This window comes from Simochromis diagramma, unplaced genomic scaffold (genome assembly GCF_900408965.1).
Source record: "Simochromis diagramma unplaced genomic scaffold, fSimDia1.1 OVJJ01000383.1, whole genome shotgun sequence".
Lineage (NCBI taxonomy): Eukaryota > Metazoa > Chordata > Actinopteri > Cichliformes > Cichlidae > Simochromis > Simochromis diagramma.
In genome coordinates this window covers 27,179-54,937 of record NW_024386798.1, presented here as the reverse complement: position 1 = coordinate 54,937, position 27,759 = coordinate 27,179, and the positions used below count along the sequence as shown (strand labels likewise).

The window sequence follows — 27,759 nt, the reverse complement described above, 5'->3', positions numbered from 1 at the left end:
AACTCACAGCTGTAAGGTTTAAATCCACTGTGGATGATTCTGTGGATTTTTAAGTTTCCAGCCTGCAGAAAAGATTTTCCACACAAGTCACAGCTGTAAGGTTTAAATCCACTGTGGATGCGTTGGTGTGTTTTTAAGTTTTGAGCCAGAGTAAAAGACTTTCCACACAAGTCACAGTTGTAAGGTTTAAATCCACTGTGGATGATTCTGTGTTTTTTTAAGTGTGCAGCCTGCACAAAAGATTTTCCACACAAGTCACAGCTGTAAGGTTTAACTCCACTGTGGATGAGTTGGTGAGTTTTTAAGCTTCCAGCCTGGGTAAAAGACTTTCCACACAACTCACAGCTGTATGCTTTAACTCCACTGTGGATGAGTTGGTGAGTTTTTAAACTTCCAGACTGGGTAAAATCCTTCCCACACTCATCACAGCTGTAGGTTTTCTCTCCCTTTCTTCTGTGAGGTTTGTCGGCCTCCTGAGAGCGCTGACTTCTTGCTCCATGTTGGTCCTGCAGTGACAGAGATACAAACAGAGGCAGTGAGTGAAATGCAGTCCTGGGGCCCATTCTTCGTACGTCGCTTACTACATCCAAGATCAAATGACACATCCAAGACCAAATCATCACGCTAACTCTGAGCTCGCTAATCCGGTTCTCCGAACACACCTGCTGTTGACGATTAGTACAGCTGGATGAAGTAATGTGAGATCACTGGGTGTCGTAAAAGGGGCTACGCATCGATAGTAGAAACATTGATCGGCAACCCTTTGATTGGTCGGCGAAAATGTCGAAGGAGTGCGCTCGGTATTTTTCGGCAGCAGAGCAAGAACTCTTGATTGAGGGATTTCAGGAGTTTCACAGTTTAATTAAAACGCAAGGGAATACTGCAAAGGCTGCAAAAGCAAGGAGAGAGGGCTGGCAGAAAGTTGCTGACAAATTAAACTCGTAAGTAATTTAATAATAACAATAATAATGGAGATATAGCGCTTTTCAAGGCACCCAAAGCGCTTTACAATGCCACTATTCAGTCACTCTCACATTCACTCACTGGTGGAGGCAGCTACGGTTGTAGCCACAGCTGCCCTGGGGCAGACTGACAGAAGCCAGGCTGCCATATTGCGCCATCGGCCCCTCTGGCCAACACCAGTAGGCGGTAGGGTAGATTTATCATATCACACTATATTACCCAATATTATATCACATTATATTATATTATAATATGTTATATTATATCCCCTTTCACATTAGAGCCACAACAGGACCCACTAGAACATGGGAACAAGTAAAAGTGAAATATAAGAATATTCTACAGAATGGTAATATTTATCACATATTGCTTTTAGTCTCATGGAAAGAGACCCTGAAATAATCTGTTTGTTTGTTCATAACAGCAACCAAGAAAAGGGCAGAGCAAAAAAAGACAGGTGGTGGTCCTGCATCCCCTCGTCAACAAGTTGGTTAGGTAAATAATACCCTCACGGGAATATCGATATCTCTCTATGAGCACACTGTCGCGCTGAGCTAAAGGATCCTGTCTGTCCCGCAATATACGCTGAATTCTGAGGACTCTCCTCATCAATCTTGCACCTTCCGCAATGGGTGGCTCGCGTAAACGAACAGGACATGGCTGCGACAGGCTTCCCAAATCCACCTTCGCTTTTATAGCCGTGGTCTCCCATCTTGATTACACGAAGTGATTTACAATTACTACTCTGAAATATGAATTACATCTGTAATAATCACATACATGTAATAGAATGTTAATAGTACATTTCCCTTTTTTAGTAAATGACCTGTATGTATCTGTGTGACATCAATAACAGGATCAAGTGCTGCATTATCTTTGGTTACATTGATGTTATTTATTTGTGGTGAAACGGTGGCGGAATGTCGCTGTTGCTTTCGTATGATGACGCGGACATACCTGCGTGGCCGCGATCTAATCCTGTTTACATAAAGTAAACCTGCTCCCGAGCAGGTTTACGCTTACGGCTCTGTTGCTATGACAGCAAGTCCCGGATGAGCTTCGGGGAACCGAACGATCCAAGATCACGCGAAATCGTCAACAATCAAATCCAGCTAACTTACTTAGCGAGGTACGAAGAACGGGCCCCTGGAACAAACTGAAACTCCCTCCATTGGTGGAATCAAACATGTCAACAAACACCTTGTTTGTGTGTTACCATCACCAGAAGGTGATGGTGTCACATTACAATGATGTGACACAATGAGAGGTACAATTAAAATGACATTAGGAAATATTGATCAGCAGAGAAAATCTTTTATGTCATAAAAATTTTTTGAGTTCAACTGATGATATTGTTGTTTCAATGTGTGTAGATAAAATATGATCTTTGTATTTTCTTGTGACTTCTGTGGTTTCTGATTTTGAATGTAAATTCGGTATATATGGAGGAGCCCAGGATGTAAGCTGCTCTTAACAGAAAACTCTAATACTTTTCTCACCTTTTGTGTTGAAGACATTGTTTCCACTGTAGTGTGGCTGAGCTGAGTCCAAATGGCTGAAATTGTTCCTCTCCTGCACCACCAGACTCATCTCCTGTTAATCAGCAAAAAAGAAGTATATATATATATATATATATATATATATATATATATATATATATATATACACACACACATACATACACACAAACATACGTATATACACACACACACATATATTAGGGGTGCAACGATACACAAAATTCATAGTTCGGTTTGATACTTTGGTGTCAGGGTTCGATATTTTTTCGATACAAAAAAAATGTTTGTGCTTTTTTAATTTGTCATTTATTAAAATTATAAATATATATTTTAAACTCAAAAGTACAGTTTTTAAATTTAATGTTGCTGAAACAATAAAGTAATAAAAAAATAAATCTGATTGAGAAATCCCTCATCTTTGGAAAAGAGAGTTTATTACAGAGAAATGTCTCTTTCCAAAATAAAAGCTATACTATGCGCTTCTTCTGGGCTATACTCTCAGCAGCATATTAAACATATCAGGTCCCCATAAGGAGAATCATGTGCTAACGGCTGTCTAAATGACTCTGGTAAAGTTTGTAGCATGCGTGCTTGTTGTTTTTGTCTGCTTCCACTTGTCTTTGCACTAGGATGATGTCGGCGTAAATGTGCAGTCATATTCGTTGTGTTCCCACTAGTGCTGGCAGCGTTAATCTGAAATGACGTTAACGCCACAACAAGGCAAATCTCCGTTAACGAGCTACCGCGGATCGCCCCGTGCATGGGGCTGGACGGCAAACACGTTAACGAGCAAACTGCACTAACACACTAGCTCCCACCCATGTAATTGAGCAGTGCGTGGCAGATCCGACATACTGTTTTACTTTTGTCCATGACGCGCATACCTTCAGGGTCTGTCAGTGCGCCCCAGGGCAGCTGTGGCTACAATGTAGCTTGCCATTGCCAGTGTGTGAATGTGTGTGTGAATGGGTGGATGACTGAATGTAGTGTAAAGCGCTTTGGGGTCCTTAGGGACTAGTAAAGTGCTATACAAATGCAGGCCATTTACCATTTACCATTTGTCACATGAAGACCAAAATAGTTCCAAAGTCCAGATCTGAATGAGGGTGGGGGAGGTTCAATTTGCCATGTTGCAACCAATGACTGTATAAAAGATGGACGACGTGACACCGCCTCCTCCCATTGTGCAAAAATGAAGCCAAAATATCCTGTTTGTGGAGGCTGCCATCTTGCAAATTTGGAGCCAGAGTCTGCGCAGTAATGACTTGAGGTGGAGCGACTGTAACACTCCCGCCCACACACCCGCTGGACATGACCACAAACACGCCCCCCTACACTTTTTACGTAGCACCTGTGGCTCGAGTTTTTTTGCTGGTTTACCACGACTGACGACTCGTTTAATTAAGGTTAATACAACCATGTCACTGTTATTAGAAAAGACACACAGCTTATCATCTTATAGTTCTAAAATCGCTCTGTTGTTAATTCGTTTGCTAGATTAGCCGCTAGCATACGCACTGTGTTGGAGGCTTGTTGCTAGCTAGTTAGCGATGCTACACACCTGTTACTCTAATAGTCTGTGTTATTGAAGGATCAGCACTCCTTAGTTTTTTTAACCATTTTTAGACAGCGATGAGATCATCTGCACACTCTACAGAGGCCCAGAGTTACTGTTAATATCAAAAATATAATGCTGTCCTTTGAGATTTTAACATTTAAGACTGAGTGTAATGGATCTAAAACTGTTTAAATCTCTTCAGCCTGGTAACATGAAACTTTAAAAACAGCAGCAGAAGGTTTCAGTAGTGTAGTCTAATGTGTTCTTTTCATTTAATAATAATCCGTATTATGTATAACAGCTACATTCACCCTGGAGAGAAACTAGTGAGGGAGACAATCAGGACCAAGCTGGGTTTCTGGGTCCAGAGGTTTGGAGAAACTTCTTCCCTTTCTTTCATCACAGCTGTCCTGTGCCAGAAGTCCTGTTGACCCACTGAAAGAGGCTTCATTTAAGAAACACCAGGAACACTGAAGCTCATCGCATTGATCAAGCAGGACTCATGATCTTCACCAGCAGCTCCCTCACAGGGAAATCTTCAGAGCTCCTCTGTAGGCCCGCCCCAGGAGATGAATAAACCCAGCATTTCATGAACACTGTGATGGAGACCTTTGGTTTGTGTAATGTTATAAATACTCAGATACTCCCCAGAGGCTCCGGACTTTTACATAAAGATATTATATTCAGTCCTGTAGAAAGTTATATATTTAAAAATATATGATCCTCTCTGGTTACTCTGGTATGAATAACTCTGCATCACTTTATGGTAAATAACACACTATGTGCAAAAAACTGTTTGTAGCTCAACAAACAAGTGACGACCTTTGACCTTCATCAGGTTTTATTTAATTGTGTTAGAGAAACTCAAACGTGCTCTTCATGCAGCTGAGTACATCAAGTGTTTAAAACGGAAGCTGTGCAGGTCTGAGATCAGCAGCTTTGTGAAACACCAAACTGAGGTCCTGTTAATGCTGATATATAGTGACACAGTTACATGCGTGATTAATCCTTTAGGTTTTTTATCTTTAACTTTATCAATAAAACAGCTGCAGCTTTCACTACAGCACATGTGGTACTTTAACCTTTGTACTGTTTTCATCAGTTAATTTTGCAGTTAATATGTGAACATGTTGGATGATCTGTCTGCTGTCACTGGGTGGTGCTAAGGTCTGAATCTAAGGGCAGCTCCTGTAATCACAAAGACAACAGAACCATCAAACTCAGATATAAATTTTATCCCTCAAAATTGAAATACAGCTGATTCTTCTGTCCTCACACACTCAGGATGTGAAGTTCTTCTCTTACATTTTTTTCAGTATTACAGTACACTACAGTACTTTAATCCATAGTTCCTGAGTAATGAGGAGCTTCAAGGTACAAGCTTTTTTTTTTTTTCAAAAAAAGTTACTGTCTTTATAGATGTGGCAAGAGACTGAAAACATGGTGTTGTTTGCACATATTTAATAATCAGCTCTGCACAGGAGCTGGAGCAGGATGCAGCCTGTTGCTTTTACAGTATAATACTTGTAATAAAAGTACAGTAACAGTAATTAGTGACCGAGTAGCCCGGAGCGTTTCTCTTGATTTCTTTAGTCGGTGTAAATTCATTCACCTGCACGGGTTAGCTAAACGAACCCTGACAGCCGAGTGCTCATCTTAGCTAGCTAGGTCTCAGGACCGAGCTAAGGACGGTAGTTACGGATTAGCTTACAAACACGTTTAACTTACCGAAAAAGTGCAGCGGGTCCTTCTGTCGGGTAGTCCAGTTTACTGAAGAACACCTCAGGCTGTCAGGTTAAAACACTCGGTCGTGTTTTCGTAGCGTAAACGCTGGCCCTCCTCTCAGAGCCTTCGCTCTATCTGCTATTCCCGAGCAGAGATACGCAAGTTTCTCCGTGACTGCAGCTGCCAGTCAAAGCTGTAATGATGACGTTTCACCCCAATTTAACATCACCGCGGTAGGAATTAGAATCAAACTTATGGGAGAGGAGACCCCTTGGACATCAATCAGCGTGATGAGAACTATTGATAACAAAAGAAAGAATCTTTGGAAAAAAATTATCTGAGGAGAATAAATTTATTATAGTCTGACCCCAGTCCCATCCGCTAACATGGAGGAGGCGGGGTTTATGACCTATACTGCAGCCAGACACCAGGGGTCGATAGAGACATTTTGGCTTCGTTTTAGGGGAGCTGTCGTGTCGTCCATGTTTTATACAGTCATTGGTTGCAACAAGCTTAGCTTCTGTCTTGTTAGCGTGTGCTGCGCTCAGTGGATCGACAGTGCAGCATAGGCGGAGTAGTCGAACGCAGATCCACTGAGCTCTCAACAAGACGAGAAGACAGACAGCATTGTCAGAAGAAAAGCTGATTGCCCTCCCCCTGGCTCTACCCGTGGCTTATGTCCTGGGGTGGGGGTTGGCTGTTCTCTTGCCCTGCACTCCATTCTTTTGTTCATATTCCAAGATAATTTTTTCTATATGTACTCTTACCCTCTAGCAACCGCCATATTAGAATATTGCAAGCAATCACAAACGCTACAGTCTCTCTAACTTCAATGTATAGTAAGCAATCTATTATTCTCACCAGAGAAAAACTCAACATAAACTAAAACCACATCAAAGTTAGCTCCGTGCTTACCTTTAGATGAGCTCACAAACGAGAGAACTCTGTGATTAAGCTACAATCCAAGAGACAACGGTGGGCAGATCGATGCAGGTATCGATTGAAAAGTAGGTAGTTGTATATGATCCTGTAAGTTTACTGCTTTACTCCCGTTTCACGAAAAAGCAGCTCTCTCTGCTCGACTCCTCTCCTACACACACACTTTGCTCCGCCCCCTTTACCCAGCTATGTAGCGATTTTTTTGCTGTGCGGCCACGTGACTAAGCTGCGCAACGTAATCACGTGGTGCGTTATTTCAAAATTAGCGCCAATAGCGCTCCTATGGGATCAGAACATTTGATGTGTCTGAATTCAGGGGAAGGATGCTCATAAGGACACTACCCACCTACGTCACAAGGTAATGTCCTTAGACAAACTGGTAGTCAGAAAGTGAGCGGCTGTGGATCGCCCCCTTTTTTCAAGAGCGTCTGGCTGCAACCACCGGGAAGCGTCATATTGCGACTGCCACACTAACCGGAAACACGTGACCTCCACAGTAACCGGAAACACGTAACTTCAGTTAATTCGACTTTGACAGCTAAAACGAAATTGTGTTTTTTTACTATTCATGCAGCTGATAAATAAATTTGGTTCTAAGTGTTTGTTTTTTTTAACAATATGGGTTTATTAAAAAAAAATCCATCTCTTCAGCTTGTTCGTGGAAAAAGTGTCCATGTGTTATGTTTTTGTTTCTTTGCTACTTTTTCTGCATCAGGTTTTTTCATAAATATAAACTAGTCATTACTTTTTACATTTTTAATCCTTCAAACACCTTTTTCTAGTACAATGCACGTGTTTGAAGACAACCTCAAAACTCACCATTTTATATATCAGCAGTGCTACTGTAAATTATTGTACAGTGGTCCCTATATATATGTTCTAGAAACTATATATCCATAAAGTTAATGTCAAACAGGAACTTTTGATATTGCTTTGTAGATGCTGGTGTTGCATGTTGACTGGTTTAAAAAGTCAAGAGTTTTTGTCTGGGATCATTTTCTTATGTGCTACTAAAAAGTTCAAAAATCTCTGTTTTCTTTGTTATACTTAAGGATGACATTGATGCTCGAAGGGAGGCCCTCATCAAAGTGCTCCACATCTGTGTGAAAGACAATTGCAACATCTTGGTGCAGGAGTTCATGGTGAGTGTTTTATGAGTAGATTGTGGCTTTGCAACATTTAAAAATGCATTTAGTTATCCACTTGATCCTCATTGGACTGGTTAGGACCAGTAGTCGTCTTTAATAATTTGAAGTTCACATGAGGCCTGGTAGTGAAGTCAGCCGCCGGCCCTTGAGGCCCCACCCCCACCCTGTATTAGGGGTCACATCAGTGTGAAAAAACTTTAAATTTGTCATTCTAGTGAACAAAGGAAAATCCCACCAATATTTACATTAGCTTTTGTTTGAAAAAAAAATGACCAACTGACCAACAGCTAACCAAATTGTGAGGCTGAAAGTCTAAATTCTAACATCTTCTGAGTGACATAACCTGGATTTCTGATGGGCCGGTGTCTTTCTAACAAAAACTAATGTAAAGCATTTTAAATTATTATGTTTTTCACTCTCTCTTAGAAACTCTGTTAGACCATGAATGGCAGCATGGCAGGCCACTCTTTGGCTATAGCTATTTACTATGTTGCTTGCATTGGTTTAAATTACTCTACCATTAGAACTGGTAGATTAAAAAGAGAGAGTTTAAAAAGGAATCTTAAAGAAATGTTTTGTGTTTAACCAGGACTTGACTGTGGCCACTGCACAGATTGAGAAAACCACAATGAACATCTGTCTCCAGAGGATGCGCCAGGCAATGACTTTTATGATGTTGGCATCATCATCGAGGGTATAGTAGTTCTTCACGATCTGGATAACGTGACAGGGCTGTTTTTTTTGTTGTTGTTGTTGTTTGTTTTTCCTATTGCTCTGTACAAGTTCTCTGTTTGTCTGTTTGGCAGCATTTTTCAATTTCTGTTTGTATTTTTCTTTCTTTTACTAGTGAAGAGATGTAGCGTGAACAGTTATACAGTCTAAATATCCCATATGGGTCATGTGAAATGGTATTTTCAGTTTCATTCAGTTGAAGTAAAGAACGTTGAATATTTCTAAGTGTGCTGTTTTGAACCAAGATGTCACAGTATGATCAGTGCTGTAATTTTTGACAGTCACTGTATCAATGTTATTTTTGCGTCTCTTGAATAAAGGTTTTGACCTGCAAGTGCTAAATTCTTTAGTTATTGGGGTAAAATGGGTAATGTTAATAGGAAGGTGTTTGCCAATTCAGTAACCTAATTCAATGTTAATAGAAACTAACATTACCTCAAATTGTTTAGTTATAATTGTTGTTTAACTGAATCTTGATGTCACAGGCCTTAAATAGAATGTTTTGTATTGCTCTTTCCCAAGATGGTTAACTGCAGAGATGGGCAGTAACACGTTACTTGTAACGCGTTACTGTAATCCGATTACTTTTTTCAAGTAACTAGTAAAGTAAGGGATTACTATTACAAAAACGGTAATTAGATTACTGTTACTTTCCCGTAGGAACGCTGCGTTACTGCGTTACTAAAACCGTAATTTTTTTGCGAGAATGTCTCATGACAGTGACGTAAGCAAGTGCGACGTTCATGACAACAGCTGTGTGCAGATCAACAGTGGATCATATAGCAGTGCGGGAGAGGGTATGAGCGTGCAGCGTTTAAAGTGTGGAAGTACTGACCTTATTTTAAGTTTGATTCCATAAAAAGTGACAAAAACATTAGTGTCCGTTGTGCGTGGGAAGTGTTACGGATTCAAATATTGGGGATGGATACAAGAGGAAAAACCACAATAACAACACTGGTCCGGCTGGGTTGAGTCAAACGATGATTTTAATGATCACACGCGTGGGAGATGGACACCGTACGCAGACAGCATCAAATCTCGAAATGGTGGAGCATTGATCAAACTCTTATAGCCTCTAGTGGCCCCCACCTAATCATAAAAGCCTAAACATTCACATTCTTTCTCTCACACAGCGCCTAAGCTACGACCTTGGCTCCCTGTTTATCTGCTCCTGCTGAGATGGGGCAGAAAACTCCAGCATGTTCTGTTCTCTTCTACTCAGACAAATAAGGCGATGACTTTCTGCGAACAGTATTTCTTATAACTCAGCAGTATAATGCATCATAAAACAATATCATTCATTCACAATAAATCAGCAGTCTAATGTAATGCAAATCAGTTTAACAAATGCAATAGTTACCGCCTTCTTCTAATTCAGGAGAATAATGCAAACTAAAACTACATAATAATTCACAATCTTTAATTAGGGGTATAACATGGCATAAAATAATATTATAATCCCACAGAAGAAAACTTCTTTTTCAGCGAAAAAAAACCCCTAAACTTCCAAGCAAGCACCGAGTGCGCAACGACGTAATGGGAAATTCACAGAGAAACTCGCGGATTCTTCCACTGACCGCTGCGGTACACCTGCACCAGGATAAACCTCTGCCTACCCCACTCCTGCTTTACAGGTGAAAATAGAGCAACAGGACCGCTAGTCTTTGACTTTATTTATTTTCTGCTGTGTTTTACTTGCATCTATTTGAAAGACTGAGTGTAAACACACAAAAAAAAATTTATTTTATGTGCTGGAATGTGCAGAAAATAGGTTTAAATATTAAACAAATTTCTTCCAGTCAGAGAATGTTGCATATAATTACATTTTTGCTTGATGCATAAAGTTAAAAGGTTAAAACTAATAAAACAAGTTTTAAAAAGAGACTTTTCCATTTGATTACATTTTGTATGATGGATTATGCAGAAAAAGTAGAATTGGGCTGAAAGATCTATCGCTTTATCGCTGTAGTCTCTGCTCGTTAGCACATTTAAAAAGATCTCCATGTCCTCTGCAAACTGAAAAACAAAGAAAAAGAAGTCCCTCTACAAAAAAACACAGCAGATGACAGGCCAGGCAAACATCTATTGACCTGTTTGAATGCCTCCTCCTCATGTGAGCCTTGAAGTTTTTTTGTAAGAAGACTAAGACCACAGTGAGGGCGTTTCATTTCCATGGACTTTCCACAAGCCGCAGTTTCATTTAGCACAGAGGGTAGAGCACATGTATGTTCTACCGAATATTCAGAAAATGGTTTAGATGCTGGAGACAAGACATCGAGAGGGAGACGAGGCTCCACGGAGAGTTCAGCAGGAGCAGTCCTGAATGCTGACATGACAATACTTGACTTGCCATATCCCCACGCTGTATGACTGTCATGTTGCAGACAGAGCAGTGAAAGTACACCGGTATATCATTTTGTCTGTAAGAGAGAAAATAAACAAAGAAAAAGAACAACATGTAATTTAAATGTAGTTATATAGGGCTTTGGAGCGTGATGCCACAGGGGTGTGCGTGGAAAGGATTTTGGCCCGATCCGCCATTTTGGGGGTCTAGCGCAAGTGAAAAGGGAGCACGACCGGCAAGAGAATACGGTTGAAAATGGTTTATCTTTTCATTCTTTCCCAACCTGGAAGCAACATGAGGCAGCTCGTGTATCGATGTTACCAAACGAAGGTGTCTAGCCTGGATAGCAGCTGTGAGACGAGCTGACGTGCAGTTCTCTTCCATCTCCAAATATCTGTTGGTGCTCCAGACATTTTCATTCCGGTAAGTTCTAAATATGTTCATATCACTCTTTATAGCCTATTAGTTTTATTTTCGATGCGCTCTGAGGTCATAACAAATTAGAACAAACATCCAACTGAGTGATTTTGCAGAACTACCTTCTATTTATAGGGTTGCTAATTATTTGGCATTATTGCAGCAAACCAGCCTATGAAATGTATGAAACATCATGACTGGGTTCCAGCGCTACACAAGGGACCTGCTTCAAACATACCACCATGCCAATCAGATTACTTCTTCCATGTGAGAGTGAAGAGGTGACCCTTCTGGATAAGATGGTGAAGGTTTGCTGCGTTTTGGTGAACAGTGTGGTAATAAAAACAGGGAAAAATGAAACCTGCTCCTGTTAAATATTCTTAAGTATTGTGCTGTTAAAATTGCTGTATTTTTTCAAAAGATACAGTGAATAAAGTAATGATAGTAGTGGGTGATATCATGTAAACACTCATGATTTTGTGTAAACATTTTGTCATTTGTAAACTATAAATGACATGGATTCTACATTGTAACTGATGTGATGTTCTATAAGGTGGCTTCAATAAAAAAAAAAAAAGAGGCAAAAATTAGTTTGTTTCTTTATTCAACTTTTGAACAGTGGTACTCAATCAGTACATATTCAGTAAATGCAAATTATTTACACGGCAGTGCACTACAGGCATAAATCTAGACCCCTAGATAAAACATTATGGGTCATTCCCCCTGAGTGGATCCGGGGCAGGCGTGGGAGGTTTGGGGTTCGGGGGTGCTTCGCCTCCGTGCTGGGGCTCTGGCTGGGTCTTGGGGGCTTCGGTCCTCGTCGGTGTGTCACCGAGGTTGTGAGCGGGTGGGTGCACGGGGGCTCAGCCCTGGCGCAAGGAGCCTCTTGTGCATCGGACTAACTGGGGGGCTCTTCAACTGGCGGGAGGTTGTTCCATTCTTGCAGGAGTCCACTCTGCAGGTGGGGGAGAGACATAGGAGAGGTGGAGAATAAACTTAACCTGGGTGTCTGTTGTCTTGTCAAATCAAATCAAATCAAATCACTTTTAATGTCACATCACATGTGCAGGTACATTGGTACAGTACATGTGAGTGAAATTCTTGTGTGCGAGCTTCACAAGCAACAGAGTTGTGCAAAATACAATAATGTAAACAAGCAAAATACAAGAATGGCTACATCTGAACTAATAAATATATGTACAATATATAATAGTATATGCATTTCTGGATGTGTATACTAAATATTTTTCTACGTGTGTGTGTGTGTGTGTGTGTGTGTGTACACATATTTTACAAATTAAATAGAGTAAACAATAAATAAAATATATAAAAATATACAGAGTTGAGACATGTGCAAAACAGTGGCATTACTGTACAGTATGGAGTGCATAATGTTGAAGTTCCAGTAGTGAAGGTGAGGTGTCTATGACGTGTTCAGCAGTCTGATGGCCTGATGGAAGAAGCTGTCTCTCAGTCTGCTGGCACGGGACCGGATGCTGCAGAACCTCCTTCCTGATGGAAGTAGTCTGAACAGTTTATGGCTGGGGTGACTGGAGTCCTTGATGATCCTCCCCGCTTTCCTCAGGCACCACTTCCTGTAGATGTCTTGGAGGGAGGGAAGCTCACCTCCAATTATTCGTTCAGAGCACTGCACTACTCGCTGGAGAGCTTTGCAGTTGTAGGTGGTGCTGTTGCCATACCAGGTGGTGATGCATCCAGTGAGGATGCTCTCAATGGCACAGTGATAGAAGGTCCTGAGGACGTGGGGGCTCATGCCGAATCTTTTCAGTCTCCTGAGAAAGAAGAGGCGCTGCTGCGCCTTCTTCACTGTTTTGTTTGTGTGTACTGACCACGTAAAATCCTCAGCCAGATGTACACCAAGGAACCGGAAGCTGCTCACTCTCTCCACAGCAGCGCTGTTGATGGTGATGGGGGTGTGTACTTCTCTGCACCTCCGGAAGTCCACTATCAACTCCTTTGTCTTTGCGACGTTGAGGGTGAGATGGTTGTCTTGACACCAGTGGGTCAGGGCGCTGACCTCCTCCCTGTAAGCCGTCTCATCACCATTGGTGATAAGACCCACCACTGTAGTGTCGTCCGCAAACTTCACAATGATGTTGGAGTTGTTAGTGGCCGTGCAGTCGTAGGTGTAGAGTGAGTATAGGAGAGGGCTCAGTACACACCCCTGTGGAGCACCAGTGTTCAGTGCGCCCCAGGGTGGCTGTGGCTACAATGTAGCTTGCCATCACCAGGGTGTGAATGTGTGAGTGAATGGGTGGATGACTGGATATGTAAAGCGCTTTGGGGTCCTTAGGGACTAGTAAAGCGCTATATAAATACAGGCCATTTACCATTTACCATGGGGGATGAGGTGATGCTGCCCAGTCTGACCACTTGGCGTCTGTCAGACAGGAAGCTAAGGATCCAGCTGCAGAGGGAGCTGCTCAGTCCTAGATCCTGCAGTTTCCTGTCCAGCTTCGAGGGAACGATGGTATTGAATGCTGAGCTGTAATCTACAAACAGCATTCTCACATACGTGTCTCTGTTCTCCAGGTGTGACAGGGCAGTATGTAGCGTCAGGGCTATGGCATCATCAGTGGACCTGTTGTGGCGGTATGCGAACTGTAGAGGGTCCAGTGAGTCGGGTAGTGCAGAGCGGATGAAGTCCCTGACCAGCTTCTCGAAGCATTTGCTCACGATGGGGGTCAGGGCTACAGGTCGCCAGTCGTTCAATGAGGAGATGGTGGAGGATTTGGGTACAGGGACGATGGTGGCCATTTTGAAGCAGGCTGGGACTACAGACAGAGAGAGGGAAAGGTTGAAGATGTGCGTGAACACTCCAGCCAGCTGAGCCGCGCATGACTTGAGGACGCGGCCGGGAATCCCGTCCCGGACCAGTAGCTTTGCGTGCGTTCACCTTCCTGAAGCACTTCCGCACATCCTCCTCAGACACAGTGTGCGCACTGACGTCATCTGCGGTGCGCACACTGTCCGGTCTCATTGTGTTCGCTGTGTCGAATCTAGCGTAGAATACGTTTAGATCCTCACACAGAGAGGCCGTGGTCTGCGGTGTGCTGGGTTTCCCTCTAAAGTCTGCGATCGTGTTTAGTCCCTGCCACATACTCCGAGGGTTGTCAAACTGTTGCTCCACCCTTTCCCTGTACTCACGTTTGGCTGCTTTGATCGTCTTCCGGAGTTGGTAATGTGCGTGTTTGTAGTCCGATGTGTTCGCGGAGGCAAAGGCGGTGCTCCGTGCCGCGTGAACATCTCCGTTAATCCAGGGTTTTTGATTTGGGAAGGATTTAACTGTTCTGGATGGGACGACATCTTCCACGCATTTCCTGAGTCTGTGTACTCATCAATGTCCCTAGCAGCCACGTGAAACATTTCCCAGTCCGCGTGATCAAAACAGTCCCGCAGCGCAGACTCCGATTGGTCCGTCCAACAGTGCACCGCCCTCCGGGTTGGAGCTTCCTGTTTCAGCTTCTGCCTGTAGGCGGGCAGGAGCAGGATGGAGCGGTGATCTGATTGGCCGAATGGGGCGCGGGGGAGGGCTTTGTACGCATCCCGGAAAGAGGTGTAGCAGTGGTCGAGTAGCCGGTCTCCACGAGTGTTGAAGTGGATGTGTTGGTGGAGTTTGGGTGAGACTTTCTTCAGGTTTCCCTTATTAAAGTCTCCGGCTGTGATAAACGCTGCCTCTGGGTGTGCGGTTTCCTCGCTGCTGATCGTGCTGTACAGTTCCCTGAGTGCTCGGTCAGTGTCGGCTTGTGGGGGAATGTAAACAGCCGTAATAATCACTGCTGTAAATTCCCTCGGTAGCCAGAATGGCCGGCACTTAATCATCAGGTACTCCAGGTCCAGTGAGCAGAAGGATTTGACCGGGTGCACGTTCGCATAATCACACCAGCTGTTGTTGATCATGAAACACACACCACCGCCTCTGCTTTTCCCAGTAAGATCCTGTGACCTGTCCGCGCGATGCACGGAGAACCCCGGTAGTTGTATTGCGGAGTCCGGTACCTTGTCCAATAGCCAGGTTTCTGTGAGGCAGATCACGCAGCAGTCCCGCATCTCTCGCTGGAATGAGATCCGTGCCCGAAGCTCGCACAGCTTGTTCTCCAGAGACTGCACATTAGCCAGTAATAAACTGGGTAACGGTGGTCTGTTAGTGCGCTGTCTCAGTCGAACCAGAACACCAGATCTTCTCCCTCTGCGTCGGCGTTTGCGGCCTCCAGGGCCAAAGAACAAAGGCGTCTCAGGTGAGATGAATGGGGGGTCTGCGAACGGAGGGTCCGTGTCGCAAAACTTGAACTCCAGAAAGTTATAAGAAAGACCGTCTTTTATGTCCAGTAAGGTTTGTCGGTCAGGTGTTACGTGTTTTTCACAAGCAAACTCCACAAAAGTCTGATTTGCTGTTCTTTTGTGATTGCGAAAGCGTTGCCTATATGCTTCTGGAACAAGTTCATAAGCAGCAAGGATAGCAGACTTCACTACATCATATTTCAAACTTTCTTCCAAAGACAAAGCAGAACAGACTTCTTGTGCTTTGCCTACCAATTTGCACTGAAGAAGCAATGGCCAAACTTCTCTCGGCCAGTGCAATGACGCCGCAACACGTTCAAACACATTGAAATATGTATCAACTTCTGATTCACGAAATGGAGGTACCAACACAATGTTTTTACTCACATTGAAACCACCTGGGTTTACATGGGAGGAGGTTGTTTCATCAACAGATGAATTTGCAGAACTAGGTTGAGTAGTACTTCTTGAAGTCTGTGCCTGTAACTCCAACTGACGCAGTCTGACCTCCCTTTCAATCTGCAACTCCAGCTCCAACCTTTTCAGCTTTAACACCTTTTCTGTCTCTGTTTCCAACTCCAACCTGCGAAGTTCCAACTCTGCCTGACGAGCTTGGGCTTTATCCTGAGCCTCCAATTGTAATTTAGCCAAACGTACCTTGAGTAATACTTCTTGTCTTGAACGAGGAGAAGATGGAGTAGCAAAAGAAGGTGAGCCATTAGAGCCATTTTCCACCGTTTGTTGCTCCCCAGCAGCAGGGTTTTGCCCTTCTTCCTTTAACACAGCAGGCTTCACTCCTTCATTAGGGGACCTGTCAAGAGGAACTGGCAAACGAGGTGATTTAGAAACAGGAAGCAGGCCTTCTTCTACAAGTTTGTTTGAAACAACAGTTTTCAAGTCCTCTTTCACCATTTGCCTTGATACATTTAACTCAAAGTGTGCTGCTATAGCAAACAAATCATGTTTTCTACACACATGTAGCTCCTCCCAAGAAGGATTACTCAGAAATGCACTCAAAGTGAAAACACCAGTCGCCATACTAACTACCTCTGCCAAATACACCAGCAGAAACAAACAACTCCAAACCTTCACCATCTAAAAATGGATTAAACAGGATTTTATCCCGGACGAGCTCCCAATTTATGTTACGTCCCCTGGCTAGTCTAGGGGGTTGAAGGGACGAACATAAATGTGGATAGAGAAGGAGGGGCCAAGATGGTAATTTTAAAAGGTTTATTTAATACTGGTGATGGGGTTCAGACCGAGGTGTAACATCAGGGAGAGCCAAGGCCAACATAACAAACAAAACATCCCTGACGTAGAAATAAAAAAAACTTACCTAACTCCAAAGAAACAAAATATACAACCTATAACCATAACCTACCTAACAACACATAAACAGGAGAAAACAGGGTGTCAAAACAAAAGGCAGCTCTCCCCTACAAGCAGTCTGAACATAAAACAACAATGCTCACACAAAATACAAAGGCATGCAAGCCTGTACAAGTATGGCAACCAAAATGGCCAGAGGGCACAGAAGCACGGCTCCACAGGCCTTAAGTAGTGCTCTGCTAATTACCAATTAGCCGGACTCTGTGGACACAACATCCAATCAGGACAGAGGAGGTGGAGCCTGGACAAAACAAAGGGTTAATAGGGAGAAGAGACATCCTCCTGGGGGATGTAACAGTCGTACACAAGGAGACATGTGCTACTCGCGAAAAAATGAAGGGAAAGTAAAATTAAACACAGAAAAAAGCTGTTGCTTGGGGGAGCTCGCGACGAGGCTGCCATACTCGGCGCCATCTTGGGTAAACATCTTGTGTAGTCTGGGAGACAATTGAATGTTGGGGTGGGTACAGTTTCCTCTGCGGTGGGGTAGGGTGGGCTGCCCCGGGTCCTGTGGGGCTTGGCAGTGCTACCGTAGGCCCCGGGCTGGATGGACCTGGGCTCCCTTGCCTTGGTGGGTACCAGAGGACGGGGGTGCCTACTGGGGTCAGCGGGGGAGCTAGCCCTAAGGAGGGGCATCCTCCCCTCCTTCCTTTTCCTCCCCATCCCCGGCTACCTCCCTCTCCACCACACTCACCCACACAGGTAGGGCCTTGGGGTGCGGGTGTGTCACGAGGGTGCAGGGGAGACATTCCCCCCCTCTGTCCCCTTCTGGCCACCTGTGCCTCAATTTTATCTCACAACTTAGACATCCACATTACTTACACTCTCATAACACACACATATATATAGGGCCTTGAGGGTGGGCATGTTAACGGCGTCCAGTGGATGGTCTGTGTACTCAAACCTACCTCTGGCGCTGGTGCCCACCTCTCAATTTTAAATCCATGTAGACATTGAGGGTTCTCGGGAGGGGCCGTGCTAACACCTGCTGCTCTCTGGCATGCTCTCCCTTGTTTTAAATGCACTTTAGAACAGGGGTGTCAAACTGAAATACACAGTGGGCCAAAATTCAAAACTGGATCAAAGTCGCGGGCTAACATTAATATTTATTGAAAAAAAAATCTTCCTCCAAATATAACAAGGAATCTTTTCTTATGGACTCAAACAAGTTTTGCTGAAAAACTGAGTATGGAACAAGCAAAGCTTAATACTAAACAATACATATAACTTATATAAACGTATATATAACTTAATATTGCACACATGCAAAATCGAAATTCCAATTAAATAACACATCAGTGGAATTCATTTCTTAAATAAAAATTGTATTTGCAGCCAAAACAACAACAGAGCATTCTGGGAATTGTAATATTAGCAGTACATGAACTGTATAATACCAGCAGGCCAGCTCTAATAGTAATTTTGTATGGCTTCGCGGGCCAAATGTAATTAGGCTACAGGCCAAATTTGGCCCGCGGGCCAGAGTTTGACACCTATGCTTTAGAACAACACGCAGCAACACTACACATGAGCGGGAGGAGGGAGGTATGGGGTCTTCACACACCCCCGTTCTCTGCTAGCCGTCGGGGTGGGGGGGCTGGGAGGAGATGTTGGCTGTCCGATTGGCCTCCCTGCTGCTGCGGAGCCTGGGACGGTCTGCTTGCCTCCACCCTGGGGGGAAGGGTAACATCTCTTGGGTCTGGGTTCTGTTTCCCCCTCTGGGGGCGAGGGTACCTGGGCCCGGGGTGTAGAGTATGTTTGGGGAGTGTGATTGTGTGTACATGTCCATTTATGTCAGTCCTTACGTTGGGTGAGTGCTGAGTGTTTGTATATGTGTGCATGAGGGTGGGAACGCATGTTTGTGTCTGTGTGTGCCTGTTTGTCTGTGTCTATATGTCAGGTCAGGTCTTAGACTCCACCTCTCTGGGAACTCCCAGGCCCTCCAAGGCCTATCTCCCCTCACCACACTCCCTGCCGGTGACTGATGCTCTCAGGGGTCGGTACGTTGGTGGTTCTTGGTGTCCGGGGCTGGGCGCTCAGGTATGTACCAGCTCACTCCCGGGGGCTACTTGGTGGGGCCTGGCGCCTGTTGCTCGGTCAGGCCTCCTCCGGGGTGCGGGGGGCCCTCGGGCCTCCGGCCTCTGGGCCTGCAGCTCGGTTCACTCTGGCACACCTGGCTGCCGGCAGAGCCGGCGGGCACGCCGGTGCAACCCCTCTAGCTTCTGCTCGGTGGCTACTGGGTGACGCCTCGTCTGGGGATCCTCAGCCCTTCCCATGAAGGTGGCACGGATGCCCCTCCGGTGGTCCTCCTTGGGTTCTCGTGCTCTGGGGCCTCTGAATGTCTGGGCCCTGGATCTCCTCCATGCCTGCTTCATGCCCTGGGGGACGGGGCTATGGCTCGCTACATCCTCTTGCAGACCATTACATGTGGAAACCATTTGAATACAAGCGCGCTGATCCACACAGGTATGCACACGGGTGTTCACTGCTCGTAGACTTAAATTACACCTTTCTTGGCTGCTACTTCAAAGCACATTGTGCGCTGTCTGACCTGCGTGCTGCACAACAACATTGAATATTTAATATTTACTGCTGTTTACACTTAGCTAGATTAATGCGATGGTGTTGTGTTTAGTATGTTGCTTTGTTTTTTTTTTGTTTTTTTTTTTTGCTTGTTTTCTATTCTTCTTCTCTCAACAGGTGATCCAGGAGATTTTTTTTCTCCCCTCCTTTCTCACTGTCCCTCTCCCCTTCTGTTTTTCCTTTCCTTCCTCTTTCTCTCTCCCTTTCCTATCCCTCACTCATGTCTGTCCCGTCTGTAACAACTGAAAATAAAACAAAATAAATAATAAAAACAAAGGTCGATCAAATGGACCAATACGGCAATGCCACGATGATCCATTTGGCAAAGTAAATCCACTGGGTATCCTTGTTGGTCTCTAGACAACAATTCTGATGGCTAAAGAACCAAATGGGACAGGCAAAAAAAAAAAAAGGAATAGAGAGTATTAGTATTTATAAAAGTATAAATCTCTTTGTGACAAACTTTACAATGTTGATGCAGGTGGAATGAGAGACATGAATAAAGCACAATATGCAGTAAATGGAACAATGTGCATTGATGTCAGATAGTGAAAAGCAGTGAAGTGAATTTGTTCAATAACAAGCAAAAATCAAATATGTTTGAAAGGGACCACTAAATGCTAGTCAGAGGTGTAAAAAGTGCACACATTCCTTACTTAAGTTTAGATACCTCGGGGGTATGACCCATATGGAAAAGACACATATAAATCTTATAAAGTTTGTATCTGTCTTGTGTGGAACTTGAGTGAAAACACATATAAGATCCCTTGAAAAATTATATAATGAAACTTGTATGTTTTGGATACTTACTAAAACAATATATGAAAGTAATGAGAAAGTGGCCACTTTCATGAGTAAATCATGTAAGTTTTTACTATTTCTTTTCCATATGGGGACTGTTGTTGTAACGCTAACAAAGTGCCAGTGCCAGCGGTCCATTGCAGAGGGATTCCAGGAGCTCTGGAACTTTCTTCTCTGCTGTGGAGCTCTGGATGGGAAGCACGTCCAGACAAAAGCACCCCATATATCATATAGAGATTGAAAATGTGACGTCATTCAGGGGTAAAACTGCAAAGGATTATGGGAACTCGTGGCAAGAGGTACTAGCGCACGCAGGCTTTCAATTTAAATCATTTACACAGCGATAAAAAGGTACACAAAAAATGGCAAGAAGCTGTTGTATTATTAACTGCAATAGCCGAGAGGAACAGAAGACTGCCCTTAACAGCCCTATAACTAAGACCGAAGTGTTTAAGGCTATTAAATCACTACGAAGTGGAAAGTCACCAGGGCCTGATGGCTTCTGTTGTGAATTTTATAAACAGTTTCGGGATATTATTGTGGAACCGCTTCTTGATATGTTCAACCACTCCTTCATTACGGGTGAATTCCCGCAGACACTGAAGGAAGCCAACATTTCCCTAATTCTAAAGAAAGGGAAGTGTCCTGATTTGTGCGGATCCTATAGACCTATAGCCCTCTTGAATGTGGATAGGAAACTGCTTTCTAAAATTCTGGCCTCCCGCTTAGAATTTTTTTTACCTGTGCTGATAAGGGAGGACCAGACAGGCTTTATAAAGGGTCGAAACTCAGCCACCAATGTTAGACGCTTACTGAACGCTATTGTAGCTTTCAAGCAAAAATCTATTGACGGCCTGGTGCTTTCTCTCGATGCGGAGAAAGCATTTGACAGAATTGAGTGGTCTTATTTGTTGTATACTCTGGGCAAATTCGGCTTAGGGGAGAATTTTATAAAATGGGTCAAAGTTATCTACAATAATCCACAGGCAGCAGTCCTGACTAATGGACTTAGGTCTGATTACTTCAACACTCATAGGGGAGTTATGCAGGGCTGCCCCTTATCGCCCCTTCTATTCGCTCTGGCCATAGAGCCTCTTGCTGAGGCCATAAGGGCGACGCCCACAATACGTAGTTTAGAGATTGGACAGCTGTGTCATAAAATAACCTTATACGCGGACGACATCTTGATTCTTTTGACTAACCCTGTAACATCCGTACCCAGTCTCATTGAGGTGATTGACAGGTTTAGTCATTTCTCTGGCTATAGAATCAATTTGGCTAAGTCAGAGGCCATGCCTCTCGGTACTCTTTTCACAATGCCGGCTACTGTTCCTTCTTTTCCTTTTAAATGGTCTCCTAATGGATTTGTGTATTTGGGGATCTTTATTACCCCGTCTCTCGACCAATTGTACAAAGCCAACTTCACACCCTTATTTGGCAAACTCAAACAGGACCTAGAGCGGTGGGCGTCACTTCCTGTCTCCTGGCTAGGACGCATTGCCCTGATCAAAATGAATGTGCTGCCCAGGCTATTGTATCCTATCCAAATGATCCCCGTCTTGTTCTCTAAGAGAGTACTGAAGGACATAAATGGTTGGCTTACCTCTTTCATCTGGAACAAGCGCAGACCCAGACTCAAGATGGCAGTGTTGCATCTGCCAAGCTCCAGGGGCGGCTTGAATCTACCTAATATTAGATTGTATCAGCTTTCTGCCCATTTAAGATTTGTGAGCGACTGGGTTAGGGGTAAAACCTCAATCTGGTCGGATATTGAGACAGCTCTGTCACAATGCAAACTGAGCGATCTATTATTTTGTAATGATTTTAACGGAATTAAGGCCCTTTGTACAAATCCTGTAACAATCAACACCCTAAAAGCGTGGCGAATTGTCCGCCGTCTTGAGGGAAGATCGAGAATAACATCAACCTTTACCCCTATAATGAATAACCCTGCTTTCCCTCCGGGTTCCTTGGACCCCAGCTTTCAACGATGGTCTGATAAGAATATTAAGTCTCTTGGTGACCTTTTCTCTGGTGGTGAACTCATGTCGTTTGAACAACTTACCAACAGTTACGGCTTGCCTAGACAGGATTTCTTTCGTTTTTTGCAAATACGACACTATATCACTCACAGTACAACCCTTGCTGAGCACCCTGAAGTATCTGATGTTGAGAAGGTTTTGTTTAGGCAACAGCTGAAGGTGTCTCTGAGTTCATTTTATCATGTGCTTAATGCTTTGACTACCACTGATGCGCAGGGGATTAGAGGTGTGTGGGAGAGGGAACTGTCGGTAACCATAGATGAAGATAAGTGGGATACCGTTTGGTCTCTCGCAAAAAGGATTTCAATTTGTACTCGGACAAGAGCAATCCAACTTAAGATTTTACACAGATTACACGTATCCCCTCACCGCAGACACCTCTTCAACCGCTCTCTTTCCCCTGTGTGTCTTGAGTGCAAAACTGATGTAGGGACTTAAACTCACTGTTTTTGGTCCTGTTACAAGCTTCAAGAATACTGGGCTGACATTACAGGTGAACTGGGGAAAATCTTCCACGTTGATATAGAGATGGACCCTTTATCCCTGATTCTAGGTCTTCCAAGTGACCGCCTAAAAGCGGCGGCCAACAAAAGATTGTATAACACTCTAACATTTGCAGCCAGGAAAAATATCCTCTTACAATGGATCAACGATAGGACTCCCACTGTCTGTGGCTGGCGCAAAATAATTTTTGAACTGATTCCTCTGGAATACCTCACACACGTTATACACCACAGTGTGGGTCAGTTCTATGGGATGTGGCACCCCTTTTTGGACTATATTGGACCGGACCTTTCCGCTATCTTATTCAAAGGACTACTACGCACATGATCACCACCCGGGCGCTGTAAGACTGACTCACCACCTCTTGTATGTTATATTTTGTATTTTGTATCTTGTATTATGCCTTATTTAAGAGCTGTGTTGTACGTTTTGTGTTTGTACTGTTTTGTTGTTCTGTGTCTAATGTCAAGACACTGTCGTGTTAAAGGAAAATCTGCAATAAAAACAATGAAAAAAAAAACTGCAATAGCCGGTGGCATGACAGCCACAGGAAGCCGACGGGTAAAGAGTTCGGTTGTTATCGGATTACGTCGTTGAAGAGAAATTGTTCGAGCCATGTTTCCGAAGTAACAAAGAGCCACGGATGGCCTGGATTGCAGCCGTTCGAAGACCAAATATAACATCCCAGAACACTCCAGCTCACATGTTAGTCTGCTCCAAGCATTTCCACAGAGGTCAGTCTGCTGTTGTAGTTAATGCGTCATTTTTCTTAACATAATTGGTGATATAGGTTACAAGCAAGTCTGGCACTGAACAGAAATTGTCGCGCTTTGCTCCTTTGTTTATTGCGCGTAAATAGTGAATTTCCTGACACAATATTGCGTTTCGCTTCTGTTATTACCATGGTACACTGACAAAAACATATACTTTTATTCACAGGATAAAACAGGGTTTTTTTTGTATCATTAATTGCCCAGTACGATTACAGCATACAATATTATTGTCACTGCTACTGTCTGTAACACGTACTGTTAGAGTGAATTGTTAAATGTTGTCATTTCTATGCTTGCCAACTCTGATGAAAGGAATTCCACTGTCCTTCCCCCCAGATTCTTGAGGTTCTGGATGGGGGGCTGTAGTGTTTTATTGCAGATACATCCTATCTGGAAGATCTGCTTCTTGTGATGTTGCTCCTGCTTTTATGACCACACGCACACTGTTTTGAGTTTTGTTCAAAAAAGAATTACTTCATATAGGGAAAAATATATATCACATATGCAGGACACCTTAAACTAGTTTTTTAATTAAGCAGCAAGGCAGAACAAAGTTGGGGCTGCATCAAGACACGAGGACTAAACCCCAATTTAACCAGACCCAGAACTGATCCGGAATTAAAACAGGACTACAACAGTTCGAAATCAGGACCACTTAGGATTTAACCAAGACAGAACCAGAATCAGATGATAATGGATTGGATTTATATAGCGCTTTTCAAGGCACCCAAAGCGCTTTACAATGCCACTATTCATTCACTCTCACATTCATACACTGGTGGAGGCAGCTACAGTTGTAGCCACAGCTGCCCTGGGGTAGACTGACAGAAGCGAGGCTGCCACATCGCGCCATCGGCCCCTCTGGCCAACACCAGTAGGCAAGTAGGTTAAAGTGTCTTGCCCAAGGACACAACGACCAGGACAGAGAGCCCAGGAATCGAACCGGAGACCTTCCGGTTACAGATGCGATTCCCAAACCCCTGAGCCACGGTCGCCCCAAATGATGATAGTAGCACAAAAAATCATCATAGACCTGCACTTCACTTATTTTTTTAATTCTACCAAAGTCCACTATTTAGATTGAGAAAAGTTTATATAATTATTTACCCTTGTTGTGCAAACAAGCCCCCCCCCCCCAACCCCCCCAAAATAAATAAATAAATAAATAAATAAAATAAAAACATCCCACATGCATACTACCTTTAGGGCTAAGCCCCGGGTGTTTCAAATGTCTGGCTCTGCCTCTGATACAAAATATGAGTAAATGTATCCGTTACAGTTACCGCTCAATAAGTGATATTGAGAATGCATTTACTTTGTTGAAATAAATGGATTACATGGCAGTATTTTCCTGTTTCATATGTTAGGCTATGGCCTCTCTATTTTTGGTAATTCCACACCGGTTGAAACCCAAACAAAACACGCAATAAGAGCCTCTAAAAATTATTATATAAAAGTGATTTAATATGAAGGCAATAGCAGAGTGTTACAGGCATCGCCCTAAACAATGTAGCCTCATGGGCAGTGTAGTCCGTGCTGCAGGGAGAATGGACTGCCATACCCGTTATGTGTCTGTGAGTGAGGGAGGGAGAAAAAGGAAAAGTACGAGCTGTCATGGAGCAGAAACGGGAGCTGGAAGCATGTAAATATAATAATAACCACTAAAGCCAAGAAGAGTGCCTGACGAGCCCAGCTGTAAGTAAGCTGTTAAGATTCAACTGTACACCGTGTTCATGTTTTCCTCCGAAACAATAAGTTCCGTTGGAGCAGCCTTTCAATGCCTCTCTCTGTCTCTCGCTAGCTAACTTGACCCAGACAACAAAGTAAAGCTAGTTTTCAGCTACGAGCCCGACACGAACCCGACGTATTAGCCAGAGGTCCCTTTACGGTTCGGAGCCGCTGACCTGTTTTATATACGCGCTGAATAGTTTTCTACACGAGATCGCTGCAAAAAGTGCAGCCTTACCTAATGTCCACCTACTGTTACTCATTTATATTAAGATTTTAACATCTAGTTGGTATTGGTATGGCGAGTAGCCTTCAGTAATAGTAATAAATCACACAGCAATAGGACATTCATGTAGTTGTAAAGTATTCAGAATACATTACTTCTATAATCTTTGGTGGAATACATTTTAAAATTAACCTTCCCAACACTGTCAACAGGTTAGCACCTCATACCACAGTGCATCAAAGCAGTCTCATGAGCGCTGGGAAGGACGAGCCCAGAGCCCAAAACAGACAGTGCAGGAGATGACAAGGTTAGTAATTGAATGGTGAAAATTATACTTTGTTATCTTGATTGGCAAAAGAAAAGTAAATACAAAATCTGCTTCTCACATTTAGGGCATTTCCAAGATTTTTTTTTCAAAACTTCTTCAACTTCTTTCATTACAGCTGTCCTGTGCCAGGAGTTCTGTTGATCCACAGTGAGAGGCATCATTTCAGAAACACCAGGAAGACTGAAACTCGTCGCCAGGATCAAGCAGGGCTCGTGATCTTCACCAGCAGCTCCCTCACAAGAAGGATAAACCCAGCATTTCATGAACACTGATGGAGACCATTGCTTTGTGTAATGTTAGAAGTACTCAGATAATCCTCAGAGGGTCTGGAGTTTTACATAATATAATAGCTTTAAGTCCTGTAGAAAGTTAAATATATGTTTCCTTCTGGTTACTCTGGTATTTATGACTCTGAATTACTTACTAAATAACAAACTATTGTCAAAAAACAGTTTTCTGAAACACCAAACTGAGATACTGTTAATGCTGATGTATAGTGACACAGTTACAGGGGTGATTAATCCTTTTGTCTTTAAATTTATCAATAAAACAGCTGCAGCTTTCACTGACAGCACATGTGGTACTTTAACCTTTGTACTGTTTTCATCAGTTAATTTTGGAGTTACTACAAAGATTGAAGATATAGGATGATCTGTCTGCTGTCACTGGGTGGTGCTGAGGTCTGAATCTGAGGACAGCTCCTGTAATCACAAACAGAACAGAATCATCACAAACTGAAATATAAAGTTTATCTCTCAAAACTGAAATAGAGCTGATTACTTCTCTGTCCTCACACACTCGGGATCTGAAGTTGTTCAGTCCTACAGTTCTGCCGACAGCTTTTTATTTTTTATTTGTTTTAAAGGCCTTACTAACACATTTTCTAATATCATGTTTACCTTTGAGTTGTTGATGCTTTATAAATGGACATCTGCAAAGATGAGATGATGGAGCAGGTTTCAGTCGAGGTTCAGTCTGCTGCTGCATCCTGGTCACAACATACGGAGGTGTTATCAGCGGTGGTATTGAACCAGAAATATTAATGCTTCAAATTATTTGTCCTAAAGGATGCAAGCTGTACAGAGTACTGCATATGTGACTTTGTGAACATAACTCAATAAAACTAATTCGGACAGTTTTTTAATCTGAATATTAAATAATATTAAATATAACAAACTCAGTAAAAAAAAAAAAAGCTAAAATAATCAGAGGAAAAAATTTAACATTTTAACTTAAGCTGACAAGCGGAAGTAGTTGGTTTCAGTACATAAGTATCGGGCTTTGCTATTTAATCCGTAGCTATTGACTAATGAGGGTTTACTGAAGTGACAGGTTTTTAAAAGTTGGCGCTAATGTCCTTGCACATGTGGAAAGCGACAGAAAACATGCTGCTGTTTGCACATATTTAATAATCAGCTCTGCACAGGAGCAGAAGCTCTTACAGTATAATACTCATAATAAAAGTACAATAACCGTGGTTAGTCACTGAGCAGCCCGGTGCGTTTCTCTTGACTTCTTTAGTCAGGGTAAATTCATTCCCCTGCACGGGTTAGCTAAACGAACTTTACAAAACAAGTTTCCCCTACAGCCAAGTGCTCATCTTATCTTCCAGCGCCGCTCTGAGCTGGCAACCAGCAGCCCCAACCTGACCGAGTCCTTTTTTCTCTTTAATATATGTTTCTCTGTTGTTTTGTGTTTTTGTTTTTCTATTGTGGACTGCTTTTCCCCACAATG

At 43.3% G+C, this 27,759-nt stretch overlaps 3 long non-coding RNA genes across 3 annotated transcripts; 1 reads left to right on the top strand and 2 right to left on the bottom strand.

Moving 5' to 3' along the window:
* Positions 1-307: 307 nt before the first annotated feature.
* On the bottom strand, positions 308-6,926 carry LOC120729334. Its single transcript, XR_005694895.1, has 3 exons — positions 6,682-6,926; positions 2,463-2,556; positions 308-506 (listed from the first exon to the last, which is right to left on the bottom strand). It is a non-coding gene; the product is annotated as an uncharacterized LOC120729334 (long non-coding RNA).
* Positions 6,927-6,933: 7 nt separating this feature from the next.
* On the top strand, positions 6,934-8,919 carry LOC120729339. Its single transcript, XR_005694901.1, has 2 exons — positions 6,934-7,847; positions 8,443-8,919. It is a non-coding gene; the product is annotated as an uncharacterized LOC120729339 (long non-coding RNA).
* A 17,712-nt stretch (positions 8,920-26,631) lies between these two features.
* On the bottom strand, positions 26,632-26,977 carry LOC120729336. The gene is made up of 2 exons (XR_005694898.1): positions 26,925-26,977; positions 26,632-26,726 (listed from the first exon to the last, which is right to left on the bottom strand). It is a non-coding gene; the product is annotated as an uncharacterized LOC120729336 (long non-coding RNA).
* Positions 26,978-27,759: the final 782 nt, after the last annotated feature.